The sequence below is a fragment of the Theropithecus gelada genome, chromosome 19 (assembly GCF_003255815.1).
Source record: "Theropithecus gelada isolate Dixy chromosome 19, Tgel_1.0, whole genome shotgun sequence".
Taxonomy (NCBI): Eukaryota; Metazoa; Chordata; class Mammalia; order Primates; family Cercopithecidae; genus Theropithecus; species Theropithecus gelada.
The window spans coordinates 16245657-16260400 of NC_037687.1; the positions used below are offsets into that span (position 1 = coordinate 16245657).

A 14744-nucleotide genomic window follows, 5' to 3' on the forward strand; every position below is an offset into this window, starting at 1 on the left:
GACCCCGCCCCCGCCCGGGTCGCGGGGCGGGGCTTTCTGACGGAAGCGCGCGCGCAAAGAGTCCTTGAACCCGGACGCTCGCGGCGGCTACCTCAGGGCAGGGAGGGCGGCGGGAAAATCCTTCCTCTAGGAGATCCTTCCCGGCGCGTGACTGGGGGATGAGAGTCGCAGGCTGAGCAGCTGCCGAAGTTTTTGTGAGGGCGAGGGAAGCAGACGTCCACGTTGTGATTCTGCGCACGGAAGGGTCATCGGAGGAGTCCAGGGGTGTCGCCGCGGCCGCCCCCGCCCCTTAGAGAGTGTGGGAATGGGTGTGGTGACGGGCGGGGGTCTGCATCGCCACGCGCGACCCCGATCGCGAAAACGTGAGGCAGCAAAGAAGCCGCCCCCGGTAGCTGGCAACGCTGGAAAGCCGGAGGTTGCAAATCTGCGTCTACGCCGCGGCTTCTCCACCTCGGCGCCACTGGCATTTGCGCGATATTGCTCTGTCGTCGGGGCGGGTCCCCTGATCTGTCGGAAGTTGAGCGGCATTTCTGGCCTCAGAAGCGCCCCCTCCCCCAGTCTGCAGTCATTGCCGCCGTCCCTTGTTGGGGCACAGTCCCCCCGCCCCCCTACCGGCAGAAAACCCCGTGATTGAAAGACCCTTCTACCCGCCTCTGCCTGGAGGTGCTGTAAAACTGAGATGCTCATTCTCTTAACCAAACACGTCACAGGAGGAAACGGAGGCCCAAGGTCACCTAGACTTCGGGGTTAAGCCCAGAACCGCAGGTGTCAAGTTTAAGGGCGCCCCTCCTCCCTCCGCCCTACTTATTGCCTTCTGTAATTGCTCCCCTCTCTCTGGGAACTCTGTTGGAAATGCTGTTGTGAGACGGGGTGGAAGGGCAAGCTCGGCGGCCTCGGGAGAAATCTTTTTTTTCCCCACTGTTACAGGAAGACCTAGATTTAAAACAGGAGGAAGACGGCTGATGAGAACCACATGTGTGCCTTGGAGCTGCCTGGCACCTGTTCGTCTTGTATTTGTTGTGCTTCTGGGAAATATTTTCATTTGCAAAAACGGCTGCTTCTGCACGTGGCTATAGTTGCGTGCTTCTGCACATGTGAAAAGTTTTACATCCCCTTGGAGGAGAAAAGAAACACGGGCAAAACACTTGTCATTTACTGCTCCCAACCTCACCCCTCCCAGAATGTGGAGCATTGTGTATATGGTGTACATGGTCCAAGTTGGAAACTGGCCCATTCGGAGATAACTCTTTATCTCATTTCTGATAAGCAAAATAAACAAAGCCTTCCTCAGGCATATTCTGGTCTTGCCTTTCAATTTCTAACTCGGATGTACCGTATCTTTTTTTTTTTTTTAATAAAGGATTACATAGGAGACAATTTATTTTGCATGCGTCAAGTTATTTTAAGAAACATTTGGGCCGGAGTGGTGGCTCAAGCCTGTAATCCCTGCACTTTAGCAGGCTGAGGCGGGTGGATCACTTGAGCTCAGGAGTTCGAGACTAGCCTGGCCAATATGGTGAAACCCCATCTCTACAAAAAATACAAAAATTAGCTGGGCGTGGTGGCGCGCACCTGTAATCTCGGCTACTAGAGGGGGCTGAGGCAGGAGAATTGCTTGAACCCGGGAGGCAGAGGTTGCAGTGAGCCAAGATTGCACCACTGCACTCTGGCCTGGGCAACAGACTCTGTCTCAAATGAACAAAAACAAACAAAATGTGGGGCCAGCCATGGTGGCTTATGCCTGGTAGCTCATGCCTGTAATCCCAGCACTTTGGGAGGCTGAGGTGGGCAGATCACTTGCGGTCAGGAGTTCAAGACCTGCGTGGCCAGAATGGTGAAACCTCTTCTCTACCAAAAAATCAAAAATTAGCCGGGCACGGTGGCACCTGTAATCCCAGCTACTTGGAAGGCTGAGGCAAAAGAATTGTTTGAACCCAGGAGGCAGAGGCTTCAGTGAGCTGAGATCATGCCACTGTACTCCAACCTGGGTGACAGAGCAAGACTGTCTTGAAAAAGAAACATTTGGAAAGTACTCAACTTACCTGTTTTTTAAAAACTAAGAAGCATTGACATGACTGAGTTCCTCAAGGGCACTGGCTCTTTTTGGTATCCCCAGTAGATAGAAAAATAATATTTGTGGAGTAAGTCAATGAAAGTTTCATCAAATACACGGTAGTGTTACACACACCCCCAGACATATGAATGCATTTCAGTTTCTACAGATCTGGTACACCATGGGTCTCAACAGCTATTTCCAGAATGAATGAAATACTTCATAAAATATAATACTATATACACCAGGATACACAAAACACACACGGATATTTAGTTTTATTCCACATTTAATATATGTAAAAGGGTGCTTTTGTAAATGCAAAGATTGAATCAGATAACCACTGAATAGCAGTCTTGAAAACATTAGCAAGTTCTCTTAGGTCCAGGGTGGATACTGCAGTTCACTTAGCCAACTTTCTGCATTGAGACATCCTTGCCAGGAATCCTGTCAGTTATGCAAAGATGTGGCACGAGATAACTACTCTTGCTGTGATGGTTCGTCCTCAGTGACAGGTCCCTTATAGTATTTAGGTACAACAAGGTCTTTTGTGCTTGGAATGCCCTTGAAAAAGCTGCCTCACCTGTTAGTGAGGGGAACCCCAAAGAGAAAGGGAGAGGAAGGGCTGGGTGCAGTGGCTCACACCTATAATCCCAGCACTTTGGGAGGCCGAGGTGGGCGGATCATTTGAGGTGAGGAGTTAAGAGACCAGCCTGGCAAACATGGTGAAACCCCACCTCTACTAAGAATACAAAAATTAGCTGGGCGTGATGGTGGGCGCTTGTATTCTCAGCTACTTGGGAGGCAGAGGCAGAATTGCTTGAACCCAGGAGGCGGAGGTTGCAGTGAGCCAAGAGCACACCACCTCACTCCAGCCTGGGTGACAGAGCGAGATTCCATCTCAAAAATAAAATAAAATAAAATAAATAGTAGAAAGGGAGAGGAAGTAGCTTAGAGTCCATGATTTGCTCTTGCCACGGGAAGAGGCAAAGAAGTTAGTGTCAGGAGGTCAAGTGCAGAGTATCTTCAGTCCAGCTGGATGGTAAGGGAGTAGGAGGATGTTTCTCCCTGGACTCACTGCTGTGGCCTAAGCAGGAACGGGATACTCAAGAGCACTGCAGAGGAAGCCTTGACCAGGCAGGTTCACACAGCTCTACAGGACCAGTCTTCCACAGTGACACCTTGTGATAGCCAGAAGCAACAGCAGGAATGCACTCATCACAATGATAGAAGCAAGCCCCTGATAGGCCATTTAAAGCACAGGGTTACTAAACCTACCCTAATGAGGGATGTGAGGGCTCCAGGGATTAACAGAAAAAGCCAGTGTGACAAAAACAACCACCCCACTTCAACCCCTATGTTTGCTTTGGGTTTAACAGGCTGGCAGAATCTTTTTTTTTTTTTTGAGACAGAGTCTCACTCTGTTGCCAGGCTGGAGTGCAGTGGTGTGATCTTGGCTCACTGCAGTCTCCGCCTTTTGGGTTCAAGCGATTCTCCCTCCTCAGCCTCCCACGTAGTTGGGACTATAGGCGCATGCCACCACACCTAGCTAATTTTTACATTTTTAGTAGAGATGGGGTTTCACCATGTTGGCCAGGATGGTCTCCTGATCTCGTGATCCGCCTGCCTTGGCCTCCCAAAGTGCTGGGATTACAGGCATGAGCCACCGCGCCCGGCTGCTGGTGGAAATTTTTAAAACCCTTTCTCAAATATGAACTCATTCAACCGTATCAGTAATCTCAGAAGTACCTAGAGATGAGTTTCATAGTTCTGCTTGGCTTTGCACTAAGTCTTGTTTACTCTAAAAGTGAAACCAATTTAAATTGGCTTTGACTAACCTTGACGTGTCAAAGGTAGCTAGAAGAACTCAATTTTTTAATCACATCTTCGGATGGGGATACACAAAGGATACCTGCTCCTGAGAATCCAGTTTTGAAGCCAAGCCCTGGAACTGGTTGGGGGGGATTCATGAACACAATAATTGCGCTGTACAAACACAACACAGCTGGGACGCCAAGGAAGGAAAAAAGTCATTAACTGCGAGCATTTCTTTTTTTTTTTTTGAGGCAGAGTCTCACTTTGTTGTCCAGGCTGGAGTGAAGTGGTGCCATCTGGGCTCACCTCTACCTCTTTGGTTCAAGTGATTATCGTGCCTCAGCCTCCTGAGTAGTTGGAATTACAGGTGCGCACCACCAAGCCCAGCTAATTTTTGTATTTTTAGTAGAGATGTGGTTTCGTCATGTTGGTCAGGCTGGTCTGGAACTCCTGACTTCAGGTGATCCACCCGCCTCAGCCTCCCGAAGTGCTGGGATTACAGGCACGAGCCAACATGCCTGGCCAACTGGGAGCACTTCAATAAGTTCATACCCTCTGACCCTGTGGGTGTGAGCATACTGAATTCACAACTTCTAGAAATTTATCTGAAGGAGGCAATCAGATGTAGACAAATATGTATGTACAAGGAAGTTCACTGAAGCACTATTTGTAAGAGTGAAAGATTGGAAGCAATGTAAGCCTAGCAATAGGGGAGTACGTAAATAAATTGTGATCAATTCCCCACAATGGGAAGGTTATGAATTAGAAGGCTCCACAGGGAGCTTTGTGGGGGCTACAACAATCTAAGCCACAATGTGAGTGGTGACCTCACTGGTGTATGTACATGTAGAAATTCACCAAGCTGGCCAGGTGCGGTGGCTCATGCTTGTAATCCCAGCACTTTCGGAGGCAGAAGTGGGTGGATCACCTGAGGTCAGGAGTTCGAGACCAGCCTGGCCAGCATGATGAAACCCTGTCTCTACTAAAAATACAAAAATTAGCTAGGCAGGTGGCACGCGCCTGTAATCCCAGCTGCTCGGGAGGCTGAGGCGAAAGAATCACTTGAACCCACGAGACGGAGGTTGCAGTGAGCTGAGATGGCACCATTACACTCCAGCCTGGACAACAGAGACTCTGTCTCAAAAGAAAAAAAAAAAAAATTCACCAAGCTGTACACTGCTATAAACTTCCAAAGTAAATTGTGTGCACGTGTGTGTGCATGTGTGTGTGATGTTGTCACTAAGAAAACCTGTATTGGGTTGGGCACAGTGGCTCACGCCTGCAGTCCTAACTAGTGGGAGGCTGAGATGGTTGAACCCAGGAGTTTGAGGCTGCAGTGAGTTGCAACTGCGCCACTACACTCTGGCCTGGGTGACAGAGCAAGATCCCGTCTCTTACAACAAAAATAAACCCACTAATTGATGGAGAAACGCTCCCAATAAATAATAAAATGCAGCATATAAACTATATACATTGTGATCTTAATTATACTTTTATTAAAATATACATACTTATGCACAGAGTGCATAGAAAAACTACTGGAAAGGAACCAAAATATTGACAGCAGTTCTGATAGATAGAATGACAGATGATGTTTATTTTCTTTTTACACTTTTTTCCTAGATTAGTTCCGCATTTCCTGGCATTCACGTGTTGTTTCCCAGCCATCCTGTCAAGTGCTGGGATTGTTCTGATCTCTGGGAGCCTCCAGGGCTGACTCCAGTATGGCTAATCTAAAGTGAGCTTGTAATCTCCAAAATCCTGATGGTGGCTTTTCTATTAGACAGATTAATAGATTCAGATCTAAGTCCCAACAGTTTGTGTTTTCCTTACTGTCCCAGTTTTATCATTATTCTTAGTACTAAACAGAGTGACAACGGGGAGTGCCATTTGTTGAGGACCTACGATGTGTCAGGGTCCATGCTGGGGACTTCACATGAGGACTTCATGAAGCCCCCTTGGACACTCAGGTCCTCGTGTCATCCCCAATTCCCGCCTGCCGCTGACTCTGGGGTGAACCTGCAACTCACTGTGGCTAAGAGAATGCAGTGGAAACCACATTCTACCCAGTCTGGGCTAAAGCTTTAAGGAGGCCTGGAAGTTACCACACAACCCAGCAATTCTACTCCTAGGAATCTCCCCCAAGAAAACTGAAAACATGGCTGCATGCAGTGGCTCACGCCTGTAATCCCAGCACTTTGAAAGGCTAAGATGGGCGAATCACTTGAGCTCAGGAGTTTGAGACCAGCATAGCCAATATGGCAAAACCCTGTCTGTACTAAAAATACAAAAAATTATGGAGGTATGGTGGGGGGCACCTGTAGTCTCAGCTATTTGGGAGGCTGAGGTAGGAGAACCTCTTGAATCCGGGAGGTAGAGGTTGCAGTAAGCCGAGATCACGCCACTGCACTCCAGCCTGGATAACAGAGTGAGACTGTCTAAAAAAATAAAAATAAAAAAAAAAATGGGCAAGAAAACTGAAAACATACACTCACAGAAAGAAATGTACAGGTAAATGTCCATAGCAGCATTGCTCATAATAGCCACAAAGTGCAGACCACCTGCCCCACCTGGGTTCCTAGCCAGCCTTCTTTCTCACCATTCTTGAGTGGGTCTTCTCATACCTGTCCCACTGGGCACCCAAGCATGCAACCAAGTGACATGGTCTTTGTGCCTCAAAGGAGTAACCCAGGCAAAGTCATGTGGCTGGATTTGGGGCTGGCTAAAGAGTCTGGCCCGTGGCCGGGCATGGTGGTTCATGCCTGTAATCCTAGCACTTTGGGAGGCTGAGGCAGGCGGATCACTTGAGGCTAGGAGTTCGAGACCAGCCTGGCCAACATGGCGAAACCTCATCCCTACTATTAAAAAAAAAAAAAAAATTAGGCACGGTGGTGCATGCCTATAATCCCAGCTACTCAGGAGGCTGAGGCAGGAGAATCACTCGAACCTGGGAGGCGGACGTTGCAGTGAGCTGACAAGACGGTATGGCACTCCAGCCTGGGTGACAGAGTGAGACCCCATCTCAAAAAGAAAAAAAAAAAAAAAAGTCCAGCCCAGAGCTCAGGGTTCCCAGACTCTGAATCAAATCAAGCATAAGCCATTTCCCCAAAGAGCAGACAGGAGAGAAGGACCAAGGTGCTGATGTCCAAAGCCAAGTAGGAGGGTGGACCTGACAGAAACAACAACAACAAACTCACCCTAGCCAATGGAGCTTCCCAGAAACAAAGGTGCAGAGTTGTACCCCAACATAGAAGGCAACATCAAGAGAGTAGCTGGGTGCAGTGGCTCACGCCCGTAATCCTAGCACTGTAGGGAGGCTGAGGCGGGCGGATCACTTGAGGTCAGGAGTTTGAGACCAGCCTGGCCACCATGGTGAAATCCCATCTCTAGGAGAACAAAAAAATTAGCTGGGCGTAGTGGCAACCGCCCGTAATCCCAACTACTCGGGAGGCTGAGGCGGGAGAATTGCTTAAACCTAGGAGGCAGAGATTGCAATGGGCTGAGATTGTACCACTGCAATCCAGCAAGACCCTATCTCAAAAAAAAAAAAATTTTTTTTATATATCTATATATTTACAATTTGACCCTGTGTTAGCAGAGTACTTGCCCCTGCTCCCCTAAATGTCCCCATCCTAATCCCCAGAACCTGTAAATATATCATGGCAAGAGATAACTAAGGGTGCAGGTGAAATTAACATAACTCATCAACTGACTGCTGGATTCTCCCGGTGGCCCCAGTGGAGTCACAAGGGTCCTTAAATGGGGAAGAAAGAGGTAGAGGAGTCAGAATGAAGAGACAGGGTGTCATGAGAAAGACTCGACAGGCTATTGGTTGCCTGGAAGATGGAAGAAGAGGCTGTGAACCAAGGATGTGGGCAGCCTCTAGAAGCTGGAGAAGGCAAGGAAAGTTTCTTCCCGAGAGCCTCTAGAAGGAACCAGCTATGTGGACCCACTGATGCTAGCCTACAGAGACCCATTCTGTACTTCTGACTTCCAGAATTGTAAAGAATACATTGGTGGAATTTTGTTTTTGAGACAGAGTCTCGCTCTGTCTCCCAGGCTGGAGTGCAATGGTATGATCTCGGCTCACTGCAACCTCTGCCTCCCGGGTTCAAGCGATTCTCCTGCCTCAGCTTCCCATGTAGCTGGAATTACAGGCATGCGTCACCACGCCCAGCTAAGTTTTTGTTTTAGTAGAGACAGGGTCTCACCATGTTGGCCAGGCTATATTTGTTTTGTCTGACACCATGAAGTTTGTGGTTATTTTTTACAGTGGCAAGAGGAAACTAACACGGCTTTAAACAAAAAGCTGGCCAGGCACAGTGGCCCACGCCTGTAATCCTGGCACTTCGGGAGGCTGAGGTGGCAGGACTGCTTGAGCCGGGGAGTTCAAGACCACCTTGGGCAACATAGTGAGACCCCATCTCTACAAAAACAAAAAAAATTAGCTGGGGGTGGTGGCATGTGCCTGTAGTCTCAGCTACTCTGGAGGCTGACATGGGAGAATAGCTTGAGCTCAGGAGGTTTAGGCTGCAGTGAGCTAAGACAGTGCCACTGCACTCCAGCTTGGGCTACAGAGCAAGACCCTGTCTCTAAAAATATAAAGAAAGAAAATTTAAAAGTAAAGAAAAAGTGGATCATTCGGTCTTTTAAGATGTGGCACTGCTCAATTAGAACGTTCCTCAATGCAATGCAATTACAGTCACTGAGGCACTGGATTTTCTAGTTTTCTTTAACTAAGACGGAGACTGAAACAGTCACACGTGGTTCCTGGCTACTGTGCTGCTGAGCACAGGCCCTTATGACTCAAAAGTGTGGCCTATGGACCAGCAGTATTAGCATCACCAGGGAGCTCCTCAGGAACATAGGTCCTTGACCAGGTGTGGTGGCTCACACCTATAAACCCCAGCACTTTGGGAGGCCAAGGCAAGAGGATCACTTGAGCCCAGAAGCTCAAGACCAGCAACACAGTGAAACCTCATCTCTACAAAAAAAAATACATTAGCTGGCTGTGGTGTTATGCGCCTGTTGTCCCAGGATGCTGAGGTGGGAGGATTGCTTGAGCCTGGGGGAGGTCGAGGCTACAGTGAGCCATGATCACCTCACCTGGGTGACAAAGTGAGACTGTGTCTCGAAAGAAGAGAAAAGAAAAGAAAAAAGAAAAGAAAAGAAAAGAAGGAAGAAACGTAGCCCCTTAGCCTGCACCTCCCCAGCCTGTTAGGCAGAATCTGAATTCCACGAAGACACCCCCAGGGGATTTAGGGGGATGTTAAAATCTGAGACCCCTCCATGGTTGAGGCCACCATTGACTTACACACAAATGCCTTCCTCTGTAGCACCAGGAGATAAAACCCATCACAGAACTTCTCAGGGTGCCTCCTACACCACACCAGCTTTGTGTGTTTGTTCTTTAATGCCTCAAGGCATACTATTAGCCAAGGAGAGTAACTAACAGCAGCTGTTGAATACTATGGGTCAGACTTTGACCATCTGTTATGGACTGAATTGTGTCACCTACCCACGCCTAAATTCATATGCTGAAGCTCTGACCTCCAAGGGGGACTGTATCTGGACACAGGGCCTTTTGGAGGTAATTAAGGTTAAATGAGGTCATAAGGGTCAGGCGATAAGCCGACAGGACTAGCGTCCTTATAAGAAAAAGGAGGCTGGTTGTGGTGGCTCATGCCTGTAATCCTAGCACTTTGGGAGGCAGAGGCAGGTGGATCACTTGAGGTCAGGAGTTCCAGACCAACCTGGCCAACATGGTGAAACCCCACCTCTACTAAAAAGAAATACAAAAATTAGCCAGGTGTGGTGATGTGCACCTGTAACCCCAGCTACTCAGGAGACTGAGGCAAGAAGAATCACTTAAACCAGGAAGGCAGAGGTTGCAGTGAGTTGAGATCGCGCCACTGCACTCCAGCCTGGGTGACAGAGCAAGATTCTGTCTCAAAAGAACTGTGAGGCCATTAAACCTCTTTTCTTTTCTTTTCTTTTTTTTTTTTTTTTTCGAGATGGAGTTTCACTCTTGTTGCACAGGCTGGAGTGCAATGGCATGATCTTGGCTCACTGCAACCTCCGCCTCCCAGGTTCAGGTGATTCTCCTGCCTCAGACTCCTGAGTAGCTGGATTTACAGGTGCCCGCCACCATGCCCAGCTAATTTTTGTTATTTTTTTTTAGTAGAGACAGGGTTTCACCACGTTGGCCAGGCTGGTCTTGAACTCTTGACCTCAGGTGATCCGCCCACCTGAGCCTCCCAAAATGGTTGGGGTTACAGGCGTGAGCCACCGCACCTGGCTGTTAACCTCTTTTCTTATAAATTACCCATTTCTTTACAGCAATGCAAGATGGCCTAATACACAGCTCTAGCTGACTAATATACCATCTCACCAAAGCCTTGCAAACCCAGTTGAGAAAGCAACAATATTAATAAAAACAGAGATGATTACTGAGTGCCTGCCCAGCATCAGGCAGGTTATAGGCCCATGTCGAGGCTCTCTCCTTCACTGTACCCATGTCACAGATGAGGATGTAGAGGTGCAGAAGGGCCAAGACATACAGCCCAGGTCAGAGCCACACCTCCAACTTGCTTTTTCTACAACCATCCTTTCACCTTTTTTCTCATGCACACAATGCACTCTAATTAGATGTAAAGCTTCATTTCCCCTAAAATTTCCACAATTCCCTCAGCACGGTCCACACTCTTTTGCCTAGGTTTACCACCAACTGCCAAGATAATAATGTAGACACCAATGAACAGGATCCACTAGTAAGATGTCATCTTTTTTTTTTTTTTTTTTTTTGAGGCGGGGTCTTGCTCTGTTGCCCAGGCTGGAGTGCAGTGGCGCGATCTCGGCTCACTGCAAGCTCTGCTCGCCTTCTTGAGTTTGCGCCATTCTCCTGCCTCAGCCTCCCGAGTAGCTGGGATTACAGGCGCCCACCACCACGCCCGGCTAAGTTTTTGTATTTTTAGTAGAGACGGGGTTCCACCATGTTAGCCAGGATGGTCTCCATCTCCTGACCTCAGGAGATGTTCCGCCTGCCTCGGCCTCCCAAAGTGCTGGCATTACAGGCGTGAGCCACCACGCCCGGCCATAAGATGTCATTTTTTAAAAACCGTCTAGTCCAGAGATCAGTAAACTTTTCCAAAAAGGGTCGGATAGTAAATAGGTTCAGCTTTGCAGGCTGAATGGTCTCTGCTGCAAGGACTCAATCCTGCCCTTGTAGTGCTAAAGGAGCCACAGATGATACACAAACTAATGAGCATGACAGCTGATACAGTTTGCCTGTATCCCCACCCAAATCTCATCTTGAGTTGTAGTTCCCATAATTCCCATGTGTGGTGGCAGAGACCTGGAGAGAGGTAACTGAATCATGGGGTGCTTCCCCCATGCTCTTCTAGTGATAGTAAGCTCTCACGAGATCTGATGTTTTTATAAGGGGCAACCACTTCACTCAGCTCTCATTCTTCTCCTTCCTGCCACTATGGGCAGAAGGACACGTGTTTCCTCATCTGCCATGATTGTAAGTTTCCTGGGGGTCTCCCCAACCGTACATAACTGTGAGTCAATTAAACCTCTTTTGTTTATAAATTACCCAGTCTCGGCTAAGCTAGGCGCGGTGGCTCATGCCTGTAATCCCAGCACTTTGGGAGGCCGAGGCGAGCGGATCACGAGGTCAGGAGATTGAGACCATCCTGGCTACACGGTGAAACCCGTCTCTACTGAAAATAAAAAAAAAAAAAAAATTAGCTGGGCGTGCTGGCAGGTGCCTGTAGTCCCAGCTACTTGGGAGGCTGAGGCAGGAGAATGGCGTGAACCCAGGAGGCGGAGCTTGCAGTGAGTCGAGATCACGCCACTGTACTCCAGCCTGGGCGGGAGTGGACTCTGTCTCAAAAAACAAAAACAAAAACAAAAAATTACCCAGTCTCAGGCAGTCTTTTTTTTTTTTTTTTTTTGAGACAGAGTTTCACTCTTGTTGCCCAGGCTAGAGTGCAATGGTGTGATCTCGACCCAATGCAACCTCCGCCTCCCGGGTTCAAGCGATTCTCCTGCCTCAGCCTCCTGAGTATCTGGGATTACAGGCACCCGTAACCACGCCCAGCTAATTTTTGTGTTTTTTAGCAGCGGCATGATCTCCACTCACTGCAACCTCCGCCTCCCAGGTTCAAGGAATTCTCCTGTCTCAGCCTTCCAAGTAGCTGGGATTACAGGTGTGTGTCACCGCGCCTGGCTAATTTTTGTATTTTTAGTAGAGATGGAGTTTCGCCATGTTGGCCAGGCTGGCCTCGAACTTCTGGGATTACAGGCATGAGCCTCCCTGCCTCGCCCTTCTTATCCTTCTTTTTCTTTTTATAGCATGCCTTTTCCTTTTACACAAACAGCATCTGTCTTCCATCAACACAGGAAAACATCAGGAGGCTTGTCAAATATTTCATAAACGCAAATTTGGTAAAGAAGGAGATAATGAAATGGTTGAAATGAAAAGAAAATGCCTTGCTAATGACAGCTTTGCTGGCGTTTCAAATCTAACCACTTCAGAGGAGAGCGGATCTCATTATCCAATCGCACTGCTGCTGTTCTGAAGAGTCTCAGGGAGCCTCAGATGGGTCTTTCCTCCAACTGTCAAGAGAAAGAGGCCAGTCACAGCAGCTCACGCCTGTAATCCCAGAACTTCGGGAGGCTGAGGTGGGCGGATCACCTGAGGTCAGGAGTTCGAGACCAGCCTGGCCAACATGGAGAAACCCCATCTCTACTAAAAATACCAACATTATCCAGGCGTGGTGGTGGGTGCCTGTAATCCCAGCTACTTGGGAGGCTGAGGCAAGAAAATCACTTGAACCCGGGAGGCGGAGGCTGCAGTGAGCTGAGATCGTGCCACTGCACTCCAGCCTGGGTGACAGTCTCAAAAAAAAAACAAAGAAAGACAAGAAAGACAGAAAGAAAGAAAGAAAAAAAGAAAAAGACAGACAGACAGAAAGAAAGAAAGAAAACTGGGTTTTCTTTCGATTGATTAACCACCACACTTGAAAATGGGGGGGAAGATTTCCAGCAAATTTAAAAAACGTGTTTGTGTATATCTTCGTTAAAATGCAGGCCACAAGGGTACAGATGATTCCCCAAGTGGCTTTGGGAAGGAAGGGACACCTTGGGATTCTCCATCACACCCTAGCTCAGCAGTTGGCAAATTTTTCTGGTAAGGTGCCAAATAGGTGACATTTTCCATTCTGCAGGCCATATGGTTTCTGTGCCACTACTCCACTTTGCAGTTGTAGTATGGAGGTTGCTAAAGCAATTGTAGGTAATACACACACAAAGGGGTGTGGCCAGATTCCAATACAATTTTTTTTTTTTTGAGATGGAGTTTCACTATTGTGGCCCAGGCTACAGTGCAATGGCACGATCTCAGCTCACCGCAACCTCCACTTCCCAGGTTCAAGCGATTCTCCTGCCTCAGCCTCCCTGGTAGCTGGGATTACAGGCATGTGCCACCACACTTGGCTAATTTTGCATTTTTAGTAGACAGGGTTTCTCCATGTTGGTCAGGTTGGTCTCGAACTTCCAACCTCAGGTGATCCACCCAGCTTGGCCTCCCAAAGTGCTGCGACTGCAGGCGTAAGCCACTGCACCCAGTCCTAACACAACTTTTTTTTTTTTTGGAGACAGTCTAGCTCTGTCGCCCAGGCTGGAGTGCAGCAGAAAAATCTCGGCTCACTGCAACCTCTACGTCCCAGGTTCAAACAATTCTCCTGCCTCAGCCTCCTGAGTAGCTTGGACTACAAGTGTGCACTACCACACCCGGCTAATTTTTGTATTTTTAGTAAAGGATTTTTACCACAGCAGTCAGGCTAATCTTGAACTCCTGACCTCAAGGGATCCACCTGGCTCAGCTTCCCAAAGTGCAGGGATTACAGTTGTGAGCCACTGTGCCCGGCCCCAATAAAACTTTATTTACAAAAACAAGCCGTGGGCCAGATGTGCCCTCTGGGCTGTAGTTTGCTGACTCCTGCCCTAGAGCAGATGTACATGAAGGGCAATGAGGAAACCCATGCAAAAATACGTTCTCCTTCAACGTGCGATGGTGGAGGAAGCAAAATGGGTTCCAACATGAACCCCAAGTGAACACTCCCAGGGTAGGTGCTGTACACTGTGGCCTTCTCTGCACTCACCACCCACAGCTTATCACTTCGGCAGTGACTCCCAGCCTGTAGTCTTGTTTTCTAATACACAAAATCTGAACACAAACCAGGTGCCCATCAACTGGGGACTGGTTAAATTAATCACGGTATGTCTTTACAATGGCGTATTTGCAGTTATTAAGAATCATATTGTGATTGAGCGTAGTGGCTCACACCTGTAATCCCAGCACTTTGGGAGGCTGAGGTGGGTGGGTCACTTGAGGGCAGAGGTTCGAGACGCGCCTGGCCAACATGGTGAAACCCCATCTCCACTAAAAATACAAAAATTAGCTGGGCAGGCACCTGTAATCCCGGCTACTCAGGAGGCTGAGGCATGAGAATTGCTTGAACCTGGGAGGTGAAGGTTGCATTGAGCCGAGATCACTCCACTGCACTCCAGCCTGGGCGAGAATAAGACTGTCTCAAAAAAATAAATAAATAAAAATTAAAAAAAAGAATGATATTGTGGTTCATGCCTGTAATCCCAGAAATTTTGGAGGCCGAGGTGGGAGGTGTGTTGAGTCCACGAGTTTGAGAGCAGTTTAAGCAACATAGGGAGACCCTGTCTCTACCAAAAAAAAAAAAAAAAATTAGCCTGTGGTACGTGCCTGTGGTCCCAGCTACTTGGGAGACTGAGGTGGGAAGATCGCGGCTGCAGTGAGCTCTCATCACGCCACTACACTCCAGCCTTGGCAACA

At 48.3% G+C, this 14744-nt stretch overlaps 2 protein-coding genes across 2 annotated transcripts in view; both read right to left on the reverse strand.

Moving 5' to 3' along the window:
- MED26 (mediator complex subunit 26) overlaps positions 1 to 631 on the reverse strand; it is a 55180-nt gene extending 54549 nt beyond the window's left edge. Inside the window, exon 1 of the mRNA XM_025368990.1 lies at positions 92 to 631. The gene's annotated coding sequence lies outside the window, so the exon portion shown is untranslated. The remainder of the gene's footprint in view (positions 1 to 91) is intronic.
- Positions 632 to 2324: 1693 nt separating this feature from the next.
- Positions 2325 to 14744, reverse strand: part of SMIM7 (small integral membrane protein 7) — a 30690-nt gene continuing 18270 nt past the window's right edge. The window contains exon 6 of the transcript XR_003116854.1: positions 2325 to 3293. The gene's annotated coding sequence lies outside the window, so the exon portion shown is untranslated. The remainder of the gene's footprint in view (positions 3294 to 14744) is intronic.